Source organism: Oncorhynchus masou, chromosome 3 (genome assembly GCF_036934945.1).
Source record: "Oncorhynchus masou masou isolate Uvic2021 chromosome 3, UVic_Omas_1.1, whole genome shotgun sequence".
Classification (NCBI taxonomy): Eukaryota; Metazoa; Chordata; class Actinopteri; order Salmoniformes; family Salmonidae; genus Oncorhynchus; species Oncorhynchus masou.
The window spans coordinates 44123270-44140855 of NC_088214.1; positions in this window are offsets into that span (position 1 = coordinate 44123270).

Here is a 17586-nt window from a genome sequence, read left to right on the forward strand (position 1 = left end):
TTGTCACTGAACAGGAGGAAGAGGCACTTTTGTTAAACATTGAGAAGTTTTGGATGCTGGTCGTCTGCAGTAGTCTGTCCCTCCCTGGATCCCTGAGACACAATACGGAGAAAATGTGAGGCAACGGACCACTGCGCCCACTAAAGGAAGAGGCTGGAGGCTTGCGCAGCCTGAGTGGGCTCACGATCACACTGAAGAGGAATGCACAGAGAAACTTCCTACATGCACGGGACCACTAAGTGTATTCATGAGGCACAACCTGTGTGCGCACACTATTGCATGCAGAATATATGTAAAGTGAACGTGATAGCTGTTTATTTAATTTATCTACAGTGCATTCGGAAAGCATTCAGACCCCCTGGCCCATACCCCATAATAACAAAGCAAAAACAGGCTTTTTAGAAATGTTAGTAAGTATTAAAAAGGAAAAACTGAAATATCCTATTTACATTTAGACCCTTTACCTGGTACATTGTTGAAGCACCTCTGGCAGTGATTACAGCATCAAGTCTTCAGTGATTACAGCATCAAGTCTTCAGTGATTACAGCATCAAGTCTTCTTGGGTATGACGCTACAAGTTTGGCAAACCTGTGTTTGTGGAGTTTCTCCCATTCTTCTCTGCAGATCCTCTCAAGCTCTGTCAAGTTGGATTGGGAGCGTCGCTGCATAGCTATTTTCAGGTCTCTCCAGCTCTGGCTGGGCCACTCAAGGACATTCAGAGACTTGTCCTGAAGCCACTCCTGCGTAGTCTTGGCTGTGTGCTTAGGGTCATTGTCCAGTTGGAAGGTGAACCTTCTCCCCAGTCTGAGGTCCTGAGCTCTCTAGAGCAGGTTATCGTCAAGGATCGCTCTGTACTTTGCTCCGTTTATCTTTCCTTCACTCTGGACTAGTCTCCCATTCCCTGCCACTGAAAAACATTTCCACAGCATGATGCTGCCACCAGCATGCTTCACCGTAGGGACGGTGCCAGGTTTCCTCCAGATGTGACACGTGGCATTCAGGCCAAGAAGTTCAATCCTGGTTTCATCAGACCGGAGAATCTTGTTTCTCATTGTCCGAGAGTCCTTTAGATGCCTTTTGGCAAACTCCAAGTGGGTTGTCGTGTGCCTTTTACTGAGGAGTGGCTTCCGTCAGGCCACTCCACTATAAAGGCCTGATTGGTGGAGTGCTGCAGAGATGGTTGTCCTTCTGGAAGGTTCTCCCATCTCCAGAGGAAATCTGGAGCTCTGTCAGAGTGACCGTCGGGTTCTTGGTCACCACCCTGACCAAGGCCCTTCTCCCCTGTTTGCTCAGTTTGGCCTGCCGACCAGTTCTAGGATGAGTCTTGGTGGTTCCAAACTTCCTCCATTGAAGAATTATGTAGGCCACTGTGTTTATTGGGAAATGTTTTGATACCTATCCACAGATCTGTGCCTCAACACAATCCTGTATCGGAGCTCTAGGGACAATTCCTTTGACCTGATGGCTTGGTTTTGCTCTAACATGCACTGTCAACTGTGGGACCTTTATATAGACAGGTGTGTGCCTTTCCAAATCATGCCCAATCAATTTAACTCCAATCAAGTTGTAGAAACATCTCCAGGATGATCAATGGAAACAGGATGCACCTGAGCTCAATTTTGAGTCTCATAGCAAATTATTTGAATACTTACAGTTGAAGTAGGACGTTTACATACACTTAGGTTGGAGTTATTAAAACTTGTTTTTCAACCACTCCACAAATTTCTTGTTAACAAACTATAGTTTTGGCAAGTCGGTTAGGACATCAACTTTGTGCGTGACACAAGTCATTTTTCCAACAATTGTTTACAGACAGACTATTTCACTTATAATTCACTGTATCACAATTCCAGTGGGTCAGAAGTTTACATACACTAAGTTGACTGTGCCTTTGAACAGCTTGGAAAATTCCAGAAAATTATGTCATGGCTTTAGAAGCTTCTGATAGGCTAATTGACATCATTTGAGTCAATTGTATTTCAAGGCCTACCTTCAAACTAAATGACTCTTTGCTTGACATTATGGGAATATCAAAAGAAATCAGCCAAGACCTCATAGAAAATATTGTAGACCTCCACAAGTCTGGTTCATCCTTGGGAGCAATTTCCAAATGCCTGAAGGTACCACGTTCATCTGTACAAACAATAGTACGCAAGTATAAACACCATGGGACCACGCAGCCGTCATACCACTCAGGAAGGAGACGCTTTCTGTCTCCTGGAGATGAACGTACTTTGGTGCGAAAAGTGCAAATCAATCCCAGAACGATAGCAAACCTTGTTAAGATGCTGGAGGAAACGGGTACAAAAGTGTCTATATTCACAGTAAAACAAGTCCTATATCGACATAACCTGAAAGGCCACTCAGCAAGGAAGAAGCCACTGCTCCAAAACCGCCATTAAAAAAAGCCAGACTATGGTTTGCAACTGCACATAGGGACAAAGATCGTACTTTTTGGAGAAATGTCCTTCGGTCTGATGAAACAAAAATAGAACTGTTTGGCAATAATGACCATCGTTATTTTTGGAGGAAAAAGGGGGAGGCTTGCAAGCCGAAGAACACTATCCTAACCGTGAAGCACGGAGGTGGCAGCATCATGTTGTGGTGGTGCTTTGCTGTAGGAGGGACTGGTGCAAAATAGATGAGGTCATGAGGAAGGAAAATTGTGGATATATTGAAGCAAAATCTCAATACATCAGTCAAGAAGTTAAAGCTTGGTCGCAAATGGGTCTTCCAAATGGACAATGACCTCAAGCATACTTCCAAAGTTGTGGCAAAATGGACAACAAAGTCAAGGTATTGGAGTGGCCATCACAAAGCCCTGACTTCAATCATCTAGAACATTTGTGGGCAGAACTGAAAAAGCATGTGGGAGCAAGGAGGCCTACCAACCTGACTAAGTTTCACCAGCTCTGTCAGGAGGAATGGGCCAAAATTCACCCAACATTGTGGAAGGCTACCCAAAACGTTTGACCCAAATTAAACAATTTAAAGGCAATGCTACCAAATACTGATCCAGTGTATGTAAACTTCTGACCCACTGGGAATGTGATGAATGAAATAAAAGTTGAAATAAATCATTCTCTTTACTATTATTCTGACATTTCACATTAAAATAAAGTGGTGATCCTAACTGACCTAAGACAGGGAATATTTACTAGAATTAAATGTCAGGAATTGTGAAAGTTTTTACATGTATTTGGCTTAGGTGTATGTAAACTTCTGACTTCAACTGTATGTAAATAAGGTATATTCTTTTATATTTTGAATACATTGCCAAACAATTTTTTAAAACCTGTTTTTGCTTTGTCATTATGGAGTATTGTGTGTAGACTAAGATTTTTTTCATTTTAGAATACTGTGGAAAAAGTCAAGGGGTCTGAATACTTTCCGAATGCACTGTAAGTGTTACAATACAGTTATCGTGTTTAACTAATTGATTATTTCTTATTTTCTCTCACTAGTAGCGCACACTCTTCCCCAACGTCAAATTAACCTCTCCTCCATTCTCTGTCAATTCCAGTAGTTTATTGCAGCTGTGGAATCTATTTAAATACTACAGATTTGTAGGGTCAGGGAAGGCTTGAGACCACAGCCTGTGTTGTATCTATTCATGTTAATAAATCACAGATCTTGTTAATATTGTTTTTCTTCTGGACAAAATATTGTTTTCTGTATACACCAGCTACCTGAGCCATTAGACATTCAATATGTGCACTTGACTGTATATGGCTGACCTGCTGCTTTTATTGGTGATGGTTGAAAACTTCTCTTTGTGGCCAGTGAATGAAGACAGGCCAGGTGACTAACCACTCTGCAGCTGGACTGTGTTAAAATTCTAAGCACTGCAGACTCTGTGTCCATCTACTTCTTCCAGTCTTTGCATTACAGTTCAGACCATGTATCTAGTTTATGGATGTTGAGCCAGAGAACATAGGCTATTCAGTACTTGCTTTGACTCCAGGAGACCCTTACATGAATGATTAGCCTGTTGGTTACTACACTAAGTACTGTAGCCGTCAAGGAGCCCCAAAGACATAGGATTGTATCCATTTTCCATATACCCAATGAATGGACACTTAGGCACTGTTAAAAGTTTGGACACACTTATTCATTCCAAGGTTCTGATTTATTTAAAAATATATATTTTCTACATTGTAGAATATTACTGAAGACATCAACTATGAAATAACATGTAGTAAACACAGTGTTAAACAAATCAATATATATTTTATTCTCCTTTGCTTTGATGACAGCTTTGCATGCTCTTGGCATTCTCTCCACCAGCTTCATGAGTTCCCACATATGCTGAGCACTTGCTGGCTGCTTTTCCTTCACTCTGCTGTCCAACTCATTCCAAACCATGTCAAATGGCACTTACACACACTGGAAGTGTGTTATGGTTCATTGTCCTGTTGAAAAACAAATGATAGTCCTACTAAGTACAAACCAGATGGGATGGAGTATCGCTGCAGAATGCTGTGGTTGCCTTGCTGGTTATGTGTGCCCTGAATTCTAAATAAATCCCTGACAGTGTCTCCAGCAAAGCACCATCACACTTCCTCCTCCATCCTTCACGGTGGGAACCACACAGGTGGAGATCATCCGTTCACCTACGCTGTGTCTCAAAGTCATGGCGTTGTAACCAAAAACTCACATTTGGATTCATCAGACCAAAGGACCGATTTACACTGATCGAATGTCCATTGCTCATATTTCTTGGCTCATGCAAGTCTCTTCTTATTGGTGTCCATTAGTGGTTTCTTTGCAGCAATTCGACCATGAAGGCCTGATTTGTGGAGTCTCCTCTTAACAGTTAATGTTGAGATGTGTCTGTTACCAAATAGGGCTATCTTCTATATAACACCCCTACCTTGTCACAACACAACTGATTGGCTCAAACACATTAAGAAGGAAAGAAATTCCACAAATGAACTTTTAACAAGGCACACCTGTTAATTTAAATGAATTCAGGTCATTTCATGAAGCTGGTTGAGAGAATGCCAAGAATGTGCAAAGCTTACATCAAGGCAAAAGGTGGCTACTTTGAAGAATCTCAAATATATTTAGATTTGTTTCATTATTTTTTGGTTACGACATGATTCCATATGTGTTATTTCATAGTTTTGATGGTCTTCACTATTATTCTACAATGTAGAAAATAGTTAAATAAAAATAAAAAAAAGCCTGGAATGGGTAGGTGTGTCCAAACGTTTGACTGGTACTGTACTTTGAATTATATGCTTCTAAAACTGCGAAAGTCCATTCCTTTTGCTTTATGACCTTACAATATAGGCCAAATATTAAGCAAAACCTTGAATTGAAACTGGAAGAAATGGCCAATATGCTGTCAAGAGTGGTTAATAAGTCTTTTTTTTAATGTACACCAAGTAGTTTAACTTTTAATTGCTTAATAATAATTAATTAATAATTCAGAAGTTCACACATGGTCAAAGTCATAATAAACAAAACAGTAAGTCACAGAAACAGTCGCTGGCAGTACAGGTCCTTGATGAATACGGTTGTCAAAATAGAGACCATCACTTGAAAGACAAAACCATAAACAAATGAAATGTTCGAATCAAGTGGTGTTGATACCAACAGAATCATGTGTGTGGTGTTGAGGATTTTCTCCTTACCAATAGTGCTCATAGTTATTTCTGCCCACAAACTTATCCACCGAGGCCTGCAGAGAGAAAGAGACCTGAGCCTTTTGCTTTGGACACAGAGTAGTGGAAGCTTGGACATGACACACATCATTAATGCCGGACCTGACCAACCCTCAACAGGGTGATTAAACTCGGCTGGATTTATGGACATCAATGAACCTTTTCTAACACAGGGTGGCAGTACACAGTAGGATAACAGTAAAGGTCACCTCAGACTTTGTTTGAGGTGCAAAGCCAAAAAATACACAAAGGAAGATGTGAGAAACTACTTGGACACTTCCCATTGCTTCAAAGGTTTGTATATTGAACAAATATATAAAACGCAACATGCAACAATTTCAACTATTTTACTGAGTTACAGTTCATATATGGAAATCAGTCAATTGAAATAATTTTCACATGACTGGGCAGGGGCGCAGCCATGGGTGGGCATAGGCCCATCCACTGGGGAGCCAGGCCCAGTCGATCAGAATTAGTTTTCCTCCACAAAAGGGCTTTATTACAGACAAAAAGACTTCTCAGTTTCATCAACTGTCTGGTCTCAGATGATTCCGCAGGTGAAGAAGCCAGATGTGGAGGTCCTGGGCTAGCATGGTTACACGTGGTCTGAGGTTGTAAAGCCGGGTGGATGTACTGCAAAATTCTCTAAAATTATGTTGGAGGCGGCTTCTGGTAGAGAAATAAACATACAATTATCTGCCAACAACTCTAGTGGACATTCATGCAGTCAGCATGCCAATTGCATGCTCCCCCAAACTTGAGACATCTGTGGCATTGTGTTTGACAAAAACTGCACATTATAGAGTGACCTTTTATTGTCCCCAGCACAAGGTGCGGCTGTGTAGCGATCATGCTATTTAATCAGCTTCTTGATATGCCACACCTGTCAGGTGGCTGGATTATCTTGGCAAAGAATAAATGCTCACTAACAGGGATGTAAACAAATTTGTGCACAGAATTGTAGAGATAAGCTTTTTGTGCGTATGGAACATTTCTGGGATCTTTTATTTCCGCCCATTAAATATGGGACCAACACTTTACATGTTGTGTTTATATTTTTGTTCAGTATAGTTTGACCATGTAGCCAAGTCTTAACGCATTCTGGTTCCTCGTTGTTTTTTTCTGTATGAAATTTTCACAGACCAATGTGTTTAATGGAAATGTTATACACACAGCCAGAAACGCTTACCTGTAGCAGTAATCACTCTTTCCTCCGCTTCCTGTAGAAGAACAGCACATCGGGGTCGGCTCGGACCACACAGGGATTAAAGTCCATGACCCTTAGGTCCTCCAGACTCCTGGCTTGAGACAGAACCAGGTAGGCCTGGCCTCTCTCGAAGACCCTCGCCAGGGAGATCTCCACACAGTCCAGCGTCTTCCCTGACAAAACACACGCACAGAGTGGGTAAGATACATGCCCAAAATACAGAGACGCATAGATATACCCTGAGAATGTGGTGGAAAACTGCCATACAGAGAGGAAGACCTATTTGATACACGTGATATGAGTCATCCTGAAGTGTAGTGAAAACCAGCTTTGTTTGGATAGCTGCAGAGAGGATGAGTCACATGAGTGCCGAATCGAGATGTGTAGCTCTAAGCGATATATCTTCAATGCGAATATAGGCTGTAATTATCACAAGGTTATGATCTTGTGACATCACTCTGTGTCTGTTTCAACGCCGCCCTCGGAGTCGAGGGGAGGGAAAGCAAACATGGATGACACTGATGGTGACCAATGAACTCAATTACCCAGAGGGCTTGGCTCATCTGTCTAGCCAATCATACGGACACATTTCAGAGCAATGAGAGCCAGTTCTTGGGGCAGGAGGAGAGCTGCAGAGTTGGTGGTGGGCTGACTAATAACATACAGGGTCAAACACAGCTGATAAGTAACCGGCGCTGTCTGGTGGTTTACTGGCAAGACATGGGGTGAATGAGAATTTCTAATGAGAATCGCTAAATGGACATCCATCTTCTGAGTCTAGCTGGATTCCATTTCATCCAGAAGTATGTCACCTTTCCTCTCCCCTTAATAACTCGGCCTTGAGTGGATATATAAAAGCAATATGGTGATTAGCAAGGTTAGCTGGAGTTTCAGAGATATTGCCTTTACTAACATAGTAACATTAGTTTGGCAGGGGCGATTCATCAAAGCCGAAGGGAGATGATAGAGTTTTCTAAATGTGATCAAAGGTATGACTCATGCACAGCCCTCGGTCCATCACCATTGAGAGAGAGAGAGCGCATGTGTCTGTTTGAGGATGCATCCTTCCTTTCTCCCTTTGAGTTATCAAGGATCCAACACAATTGTACGGGACAAAGCAGGGGGATAGCTTGAACCAAATCAGTCGTTTCAGATCCCTGATTATCTCAAGGAAGTGCAGGGAAGGATGTATTGTATTTTTATTTGAATAAATGGCCCTTGTGTGAAATTTCCACCATAGTCCCAGTCGGTATTAAGTCTATTATTTCCCAGGCTGAAAGTCCACTACGACTGCTCGACCCCCGTTGACCAGGCCCCTTTGGAAGTCCGGGTTCTTTGTGTGCATGACCTGGGGATACGAAGCAGCCAAGTCAGTGAGCCTACAATGGAACATTTATATTTACTTGACAATTATTAAAATCAAGCTAGCACAACAGTTTAGAGATGCATTCACTCTTATGTAGTTGTGATCACTAAAGGAGTGGTCTCCATGCAGTGACCTGAGCGCCCACTTTGAGCTGCAATAGCCTGCTGACTGGACTCTTGGTCTTCACCAGCACAGGGTCGCTGTCCACTGCCTCAAACAACCACACTGACCCTGGGAATGAATGGAGGACCCATTTAAACTTTGCAAATATTTTCTCATCTCTGTAAAGTGGTATAATGACAGCAAACGGCTACAAACAATTACATTTTTTGGGGGAGACAAACAAACAGACTAAGAACATGTTCAGTCGGTTACCCCACAAAGGAGCACATTTAGATTCTGTTTTGAGCAATCAGGGCAGATTCTTTTTAACACCTGATGTTTTTTTTAGGTGGCAACCCTACTTTCAATTATCATCTCCCCATTCTCAATTTGAAGCCATGACCCTAAAAACCAGCATGTCACACAGAGATTGAACTCATTGTGTCTGGTGACAAAGGCTCACCACAGGTTGTCCCCAGTATCAAGGGTAGCATTAGGCTCACACACAGGGCAGCAAAAACAAAATAATTCCTTTCATTGGTTGTTGCCAGCTTAATCATGGGGTATGTCTGCTCGAGGTTGCAATTCATTGGTGAATTTATTTTATTTTCTACAAGCTGTGTGTAGGGAGTCTAACAAAGGAAATGCCAACAGGAAGTCAACTGGGTTGGAACATGACTTCCTGGAATAGCCTGCTTATTGGGCTAGCACCCCAAAGCACATTTGTAACTGAGACCCTCAAGGTCCTATGGTTGTCAGGAAGTCAACAACATCAGTCAATAAATGACTCAAGCCTGTGACACACAGTACTGGCCAATCGTCACCTGCCTCAAGGCACTGGTTTGTCACAAAAACTTAAGAACTGTGGGGATAACAGTCACAACAATGATTAAAACTAAAGAAAAAATGCCAAACCTGACAGCTGCTGGAGCTTCTTGTCATTAGTCATCTCCACGTCGACCTTGTGAGTGCACAGCCTGGTTACCAGGATACCGTCCAGCTCGATCTTGTGATAGGCGCTCTCCATCAGCATGGCAGTGACCTCCTCTGTGACTCTGTGGCATTTAATGATGGACATTGACAATACCATTACTTTTAATAAATACGTAGCTTATTGCATGATTACGATTGCATTCCAACAGATAGAAAAGTAAATTTTCTAATTAGTTCAGAAACTCCACTTGGTAGTTGTTGCACAGTGGATGCATTTCAACTGTCTATAAAGTTGCTTTGTCTTAGTCGCCTTTTGTAAAATAACTGGATAGGTGACAGCTCCTCTTTCACCCAACCTTAATTTCATTAAGAGAACAAGCATTAGAGAGGAAGCCGCTTTAGACTATTGAGATGCACCCATTGAATAGTCCCAGTACATCCATTCCAAAATGGCTGCCACTGCTCAGCGAACCTGCCCACTCTCACTGCCTGCAGGAGGGAGATGAAGGACTGGTCCGCCTGCCTACGCACCTCAGTCAGTTCCATGTTCAGCTGGATACACGTCCGCCAAATTCTAGAATAGATGTCAAGGTGAGGTCACCATTTTACTATTATTAATGTATGAGGCTTTTATCGTCATCTTGCCCTCTAAATACACCACTGCTGTCTTCAACTAGGATCTCAGCAATCACTGCCTCATTGCCTGTGTGCGTAATGGGTTCGCGGTCAAACGACCATCCCTCATGTCAAACGCTCCCTAAAACACTTCAACGAGCAGGCCTTTCTAATCAACCTGACCCGGCTGTCCTGGAAGGATATTGACCTCATTCCGTCAGTAGAAGATGCCTGGTTGCTCTTTAAAAGTGCTTTCCTCACCATCTTAAATAAGCATGCCCCATTCAAAAAATGTAGAACTAAGAACAGATATAGCCCTTGGTTCACCTAAGACTTGACTGCCCTTGACTAACATCCTGTGGCGTTGTGCATTAGCATCGAATAGCCCCCGCGATATGCAACTTTTCAGGGAAGTCAGGAACCAATATACTCTGTCATTTAGGAAAGCTAAGGCTAGCTTTTTCAACAGAAATTTGCATCCTGTAGCACTAATTCCAAAAAGTTTTGGGACACTGTAAAGTCCATGGAGAATAAGAGCACCTTCCAGCTGCCCACTGCACTTAGGATAGGAAACACTGTCACCACTGATAAATCTACGATAATCAATCATTTCAATAAGCATTTTTCTACGGCTGGCCATGCTCTCCAACTAGCTACCCCTACCCCGGCCAACATCTCAGCACCCCCTGCAGCTGCTTGCCCCCTCTTCTCCTTCACCCAAATCCAGACAGTTGATGTTCTGAAAGAGCTGCAAAATCTGGATCCCTACAAATCAGCTGCACTAGACAATCTGGACCCTCTCCTTCTAAAATTATCCACCAAATTTGTTGCAACCCCTATTACTAGCCTATTCAACCTCTTTCGTATTGTCTGAGATCCCCAAAGTTTGGAAAGCTGCCGCGATCATCCCTCTCTTCAAAATCTAGACCCAAACTGTCGATAAATCGATAAAAGACAGTACTGTGCAGCCGTCTTCATCGACCTGGCCAAGGCTTTCGACTCTGTCAATCACCGTATTCTTATCGGCAGACCCATTAACCTTGGCTTCTCAAATGACTGCCTCGCCTGGTTCACCAACTACTTCTCAGAGTTCAGTGTGTCAAGGAGGGCCTGTTGTCCTAACCTCTGGCAGTCTCTATGGGGGCGCCACAGTGTTCAATTCTCGGGCCGACTCTTTTCTCTGTATATACCAGTGATGTCGCTCTTGCTGCTGGTGACTCTGATCCACCTCTACGCAGATGACACCATTCTGTATACATCTGTCCCTTCTTTGGACACTGTGCTAACAAACCTCCAAACGAGCTTCAATGCCAAACACTCCTTCCGTGGCCTCCACCTGCTTTTAAATGCTAGTAAAACTAAGTGGACAACTACAAATAACTAGGTGTCTGGTTAGACTGTAAACTCTCCTTCCAGACACACGTTAAGCATCTACAATCCAAAATTAAATCTAGAATCGGCTTCCTATTTCGCAACAAAGCCTCCTTCACCCATGCTGCCAAACATACCCTCATTAAACTGACTATCCGAATGATCCTTGACTTCGGCGATGTCATTTACAAAATAGCCTCCAACACTCTACTCAGCAAACTGGATGTAGTCTATCACAGTGCCATCTGTTTTGCCACCAAAGCCCCATATACTACCCACCACTGCGACCTGTATGGTCTCGTTGGCTGGACCTCACTACATACTCGTCGCCAAACCCACTGACTCCAGGTCATCTATAAGTCTTTGCTAGGTAAAGTCCCACCTTATCTCAGCTCACTGGTCATCATAGCAACACGCACCTGTAGCACGCGCTCCAGCAGGTTTATTTTCACTGGTCATCCCCAAAGCCAACACCTCCTTTGGCCACCTTTCCTTACAGTTCTCTGCAGCCAATGACTGGAACGAATTGAAAAAAATCAATGAAGCTGGAGTCTTATATCTCCCTCTCTAACTTTAAGCATCAGCTGCCAGAGCAGCTTACCGATCACTGTACCTGTACACAGCCAATCTGTAAATAGCACACCCAACTACCTCATCCCCATATTGTTACTTATCCTCTTGCTCTTTTGCACCCCAGTGTCTCTACTTGCACATCATCATCTGCACATCTATCACTCCAGTGTTAATGCAAAATTGTAATTATTTCACCTCTATGGCCTATTTATTGCCTTACCTCCCTACTCTTCTACATTTGCACACACTGTACATAGATTTCACCTGAGGATTCTACTGTTAAGATATTCAGACAAAGGCCCCAAACCCCTTTATCATGCAAAACCCGGGATTTTTTGTCCTGCGCTGCATATGAGAGAATGGCTTAAGATAAGGCTAGCGCTCTGTCAAATTGAACAGGCCCTGAGTGGTACAAACCCTGCCAGGATATGCAATGGAAGAACTTGTGTGCAGGTGCAGTGATTTGAAGGCCCTAAAAATCGCTTCAATGGCGTATAGCCCCGACTCCAAAGTGACAATTTTAGCATGTGAACAATTTGATAGTACAAATGCGACAAAGTCTGTCAGTTCATATGTATTGAACGGTATGAACTGATGACAACATTTTTATGCCAGTGTTTGGATTGATTGTTTGGATTGATTACCCTATATTCATAACCCTGATAAATAAGCTGGACAGTTTTTTCCAAAATCGTGAACAATTACGGCGCTGGCCGCGCCTATCCTTAAGACATACCCAGGATCTACATGCCAGACATTTGATCTATCCCTGGAGTGAAAACTTACGGAGCCTTGACGGAGCGTGTGTGGGATATTCTGCGAGCAAGAGAGCCTGTCTTGACGCGGGTTAATTGGGGACGGATGGGGGTCAGGGCTAACCGGCCCCTTTATCTGTAATATATTAGTAAAATTGTTTTGGATTAATTACAATATGTTTAAAAAAGGTCTGTACTAAATATTATGAATTAAATGGTTTTAAAGAGGTCTCTCACCCTTAACAAAAAGGGGCTCTGTCTTTTACATCTATCATCATGCATGTCTCGGAGAAAAATAATTTAGGAAAAGACATGTGCGTGCGAGTGTAGGTGTGTGTGTTTCAAAACAAAAGGGGTGGGGGTGTGTGTCTGCATGGGGCGTTTGAAACCAAAAAGATAGGAGTCTCTTAAAATGGGCACTTTCTATTCATTAACACACATGCCAAAATTTGATCATATTACTCCAGTGCTAGCCTCCCTCCACTGGCTTCCTGTCAAAGCAAGGGCTGATTTCAAGGTTTTACTGCTAACCTACAAAGCATTACATGGGCTTGCTCCTACCTATCGCTCTGATTTGGTCCTGCCGTACATACCTACACGTACGCTACGGTCACAAGATGCAGGCCTCCTAATTGTCCCTAGAATTTCTAAGCAAACAGCTGGAGGCAGGGCTTTCTCCTATAGAGCTCCATTTTTATGGAACGGTCTGCCTACCCATGTCAGAGACGCAAACTCGGTCTCAACCTTTAAGTCTTTACTGAAGACTCATCTCTTCAGTGGGTCATATGATTGAGTGTAGTCTGGCCCAGGAGTGGGAAGGTGAATGGAAAGGCTCTGGAGCAACGAACCACCCTTGCTGTCTCTGCCTGGCCGGTTCCCCTCTTTCCACTGCGATTCTCTGCCTCTAACCCTATTACAGGGGCTGAGTCACTGGCTTGCTGGGGCTCTCTCATGCCGTCCCTGGAGGGGGTGCGTCGCTTGAGTGGGTTGATTCACTGATGTGGTTGTCCTGTCTGGGTTGGCACCCCCCCTTGGGTTGTGCCATGGCGGAGATCTTTGCAGGCTATACTCAGCTTTGTCTCAGGATGGTAAGTTGGTGGTTGAAGATATCCCTCTAGTGGTGTGGGGGCTGTGCTTTGGCAAAGTGGGTGGGGTTATATCCTTCCTGTTTGGCCCTGTCCGGGGGTGTCCTCGGATGGGGCCACAGTGTCTCCTGACCCCTCCTGTCTCAGCCTCCAGTATTTATGCTGCAGTAGTTTACGTGTCGGGGGGCTCATCAGTTTGTTATATCTGGAGTACTTCTCCTGTCCAATTCGGTGTCCTGTGTGAATCTAAGTGTGCATTCTCTAATTCTCTCCTTCTCTCTCTCGGAGGACCTGAGCCCTAGGACCATGCCCCAGGACTACCTGACATGATGACTACTTGCTTTCCCCAGTCCACCTGGCCGTGCTGCTGCTCCAGTTAACTGTTCTACATTATTATTATTATTATTATTATTATTATTATTATTATTATTATTCGACCATGCTGGTCATTTATGAACATTTGAACATCTTGGCCATGTTCTGTTATAATCTCCACCCGGCACAGCCGGAAGAGGACTGGCCACCCCACATATGCTCTCTCTAATTCTCTTTCTTTCTTTCTCTCGGAGGACCTGAGCCCTAGGACCATGCCCCAGGACTACCTGACATGATGACTCCTTGCTGTCCCCAGTCCACCTGGCCGTGCTGCTGCTCCAGTTTCAACTGTTCTGCCTTATTATTATTCGACCATGCTGGTCATTTATGAACATTTGAACATCTTGGCCATGTTCTGTTATAATCTCTACCCGGCACAGCCAGAAGAGGACTGGCCACCCCACATAGCCTGGTTCCTCTCTAGGTTTCTTTCTAGGTTTTGGCCTTTCTAGGGAGTTTTTCCTAACCACCGTGCTTCTACACCTGCATTGCTTGCTGTTTTGGGTTTTAGGCTGGGTTTCTGTACAGCACTTTGAGATATCAGCTGATGTACAAAGGGCTATATAAATAAATTTGATTTGATGCCTTTCAAATACGTATTTATCTCACCCCCAAGGACGTGGGGGGCTAAAAATTCAAACAACCCCGGCAGAATATTGTCTAGACAACCTTTTACGGTTTAAAACATATGTTATTTATAAATCAGCCCATATACAAACTTCCCCCACCCAGGTCTATACATTTATATCGGACACACCAAGCTTCTACCCATGATGTTGTAGGAAATCAAAAGGAAATACAGACAGACATAACATGTTGAGACAACCACCTGTGGTTTTGGGGTCTCTAAACATTCAGAGGCAATGGCATTTTTTTTGCATACGGGATGTCGCAATACCAAACACCAGGCCAACAGCCCAGAACCGCGGAATCCCGAGCAGCTAATAGATGATCTGTGAATCCGTCCTAATGGAGCTTTCTGAAGGTGAGTTGGTGAAAATAACTCAGTGAAAATAATATATTAGATTTGGAGGCGGGGAATGGTATGGATATTATTGTAATATTAAACCGGCGTGATATGTTTTTTTTTAAACGGGGGGCAATGATTTTAGGTAATATGTCAAATGCACGTATTCTTATAATTTAAAATGTAGATATATATCAGATAAATGTGTTAATATTATCTAACGTTTCTAGGGTATCCATCCTTTACACAGTTTCTCAGGGGAATAAATTATCTGGAACCGCCTTTGTTAGAAGGGGGTTCAGAGGAGCAAAACGCATGCAGCCTGTCCCCATCACATTATTGTAGACGTACAGTGCCTTGCGAAAGTATTCGGCCCCCTTGAACTTTGCGACCTTTTGCCACATTTCAGGCTTCAAACATAAAGATATAAAACTATTTTTTTGTGAAGAATCAACAACAAGTGGGACACAATCATGAAGTGGAACGACATTTATTGGATATTTCAAACTTTTTTAACAAATCAAAAACTGAAAAATTGGGCGTTCAAAATTATTCAGCCCCTTTTACTTTCAGTGCAGCAAACTCTCCAGAAGTTCAGTGAGGATCTCTGAATGATGCAATGTTGACCTAAATGACTAATGATGATAAATACAATCCACCTGTGTGTAATCAAGTCTCCGTATAAATGAACCTGCACTGTGATAGTCTCAGAGGTCCGTTAAAAGAGCAGAGAGCATCATGAAGAACAAGGAACACACCAGGCAGGTACGAGATACAGTTGTGAAGAAGTTTAAAGCCGGATTTGGATACAAAAAGATTTCCCAAGCTTTAAACATCCCAAGGAGCACTGTGCAAGCGATAATATTGAAATGGAAGGAGTATCAGACCACTGCAAATCTACCAAGACCTGGCCGTCCGTCTAAACTTTCAGCTCATACAAGGAGAAGACTGATCAGAGATGCAGCCAAGAGGCCCATGATCACTCTGGATGAACTGCAAAGATCTACAGCTGAGGTGGGAGACTCTGTCCATAGGACAACAATCAGTCGTATATTGCACAAATCTGGCCTTTATGGAAGAGTGGCAAGAAGTAAGCCATTTCTTAAAGATATCCATAAAAAGTGTTGTTTAAAGTTTGCCACAAGCCACCTGGGAGACACACCAAACATGTGGAAGAAGGTGCTCTGGTCAGATGAAACCAAAATTGAACTTTTTGGCAACAATGCAAAACGTTATGTTTGGCGTAAAAGCAACACAGCTCATCACTCTGAACACATCATCCCCACTGTCAAACATGGTGGTGGCAGCATCATGGTTAGGGCCTGCTTTTCTTCAGCAGGGACAGGGAAGATGGTTAAAATTGATGGGAAGATGGATGGAGCCAAATACAGGACCATTCTGGAAGAAAACCTGATGGAGTCTGCAAAAGACCTGAGACTGGGACGGAGATTTGTCTTCCAACAAGACAATGATCCAAAACATAAAGCAAAATCTACAATGGAATGGTTCAAAAATAAACATATCCAGGTGTTAGAATGGCCAAGTCAAAGTCCAGACCTGAATCCAATCGAGAATCTGTGGAAAGAACTGAAAACTGCTGTTCACAAATGCTCTCCATCCAACCTCACTGAGCTCGAGCTGTTTTGCAAGGAGGAATGGGAAAAAATGTAATTCTCTCGATGTGCAAAACTGATAGAGACATACCCCAAGCGACTTACAGCTGTAATCGCAGCAAAAGGTGGCGCTACAAAGTATTAACTTAAGGGGGCTGAATAATTTTGCACGCCCAATTTTTCAGTTTTTGATTTGTTAAAAAAGTTTGAAATATCCAATAAATGTCGTTCCACTTCATGATTGTGTCCCACTTGTTGTTGATTCTTCACAAAAAAATACAGTTTTATATCTTTATGTTTGAAGCCTGAAATGTTGCAAAAGGTCGCAAAGTTCTCGGGGGCCGAATACTTTCGCAACGCACTGTAAGTCCAATAATAAAATACATAAGAATATTCATAGATTATAAGCAAAAAGTGTGCACCTTATATTAAAAGCTATTTTTGTGTTTACAGCTGACATACCACCACGAAGGATAACGACATTATGTACTCTGAACAACTAATGCGGAGAACATCACTATGATGCTATTCTCCCATTCTGTATGAACGTTTTTTCAAACACACCGAGAACCGAGGATTTAAACATCCTGTCACCTCCCCCCGGGAACCTCCACCCGCTCGCTCCATATTCCAGACCCAAACAAGCAACGCTGGATGTACTGATCTAGCGGCGTTACACAAGGCTAGAGATCTCCAAACTGCCGTGGGTCTAGGTATGCAGGATGCTGTGGCTTTCTCGGACATACTCAAATTTGAAAACCTTCTGAACATCAAGATTTTGGTTTTCTATCACAGTAGAGCTAATCTAGCTCTCCAGAAATTCCAAAACAACCCACAACTTCATCCTCAGATTCTGTACTTTTATGTGCAAAACGCCCACTATTATGCTATTACTAACATCACATCGTTTTTAGGCGCACCATATGTGTGTCCATCCAGCCATACCGGCTACAC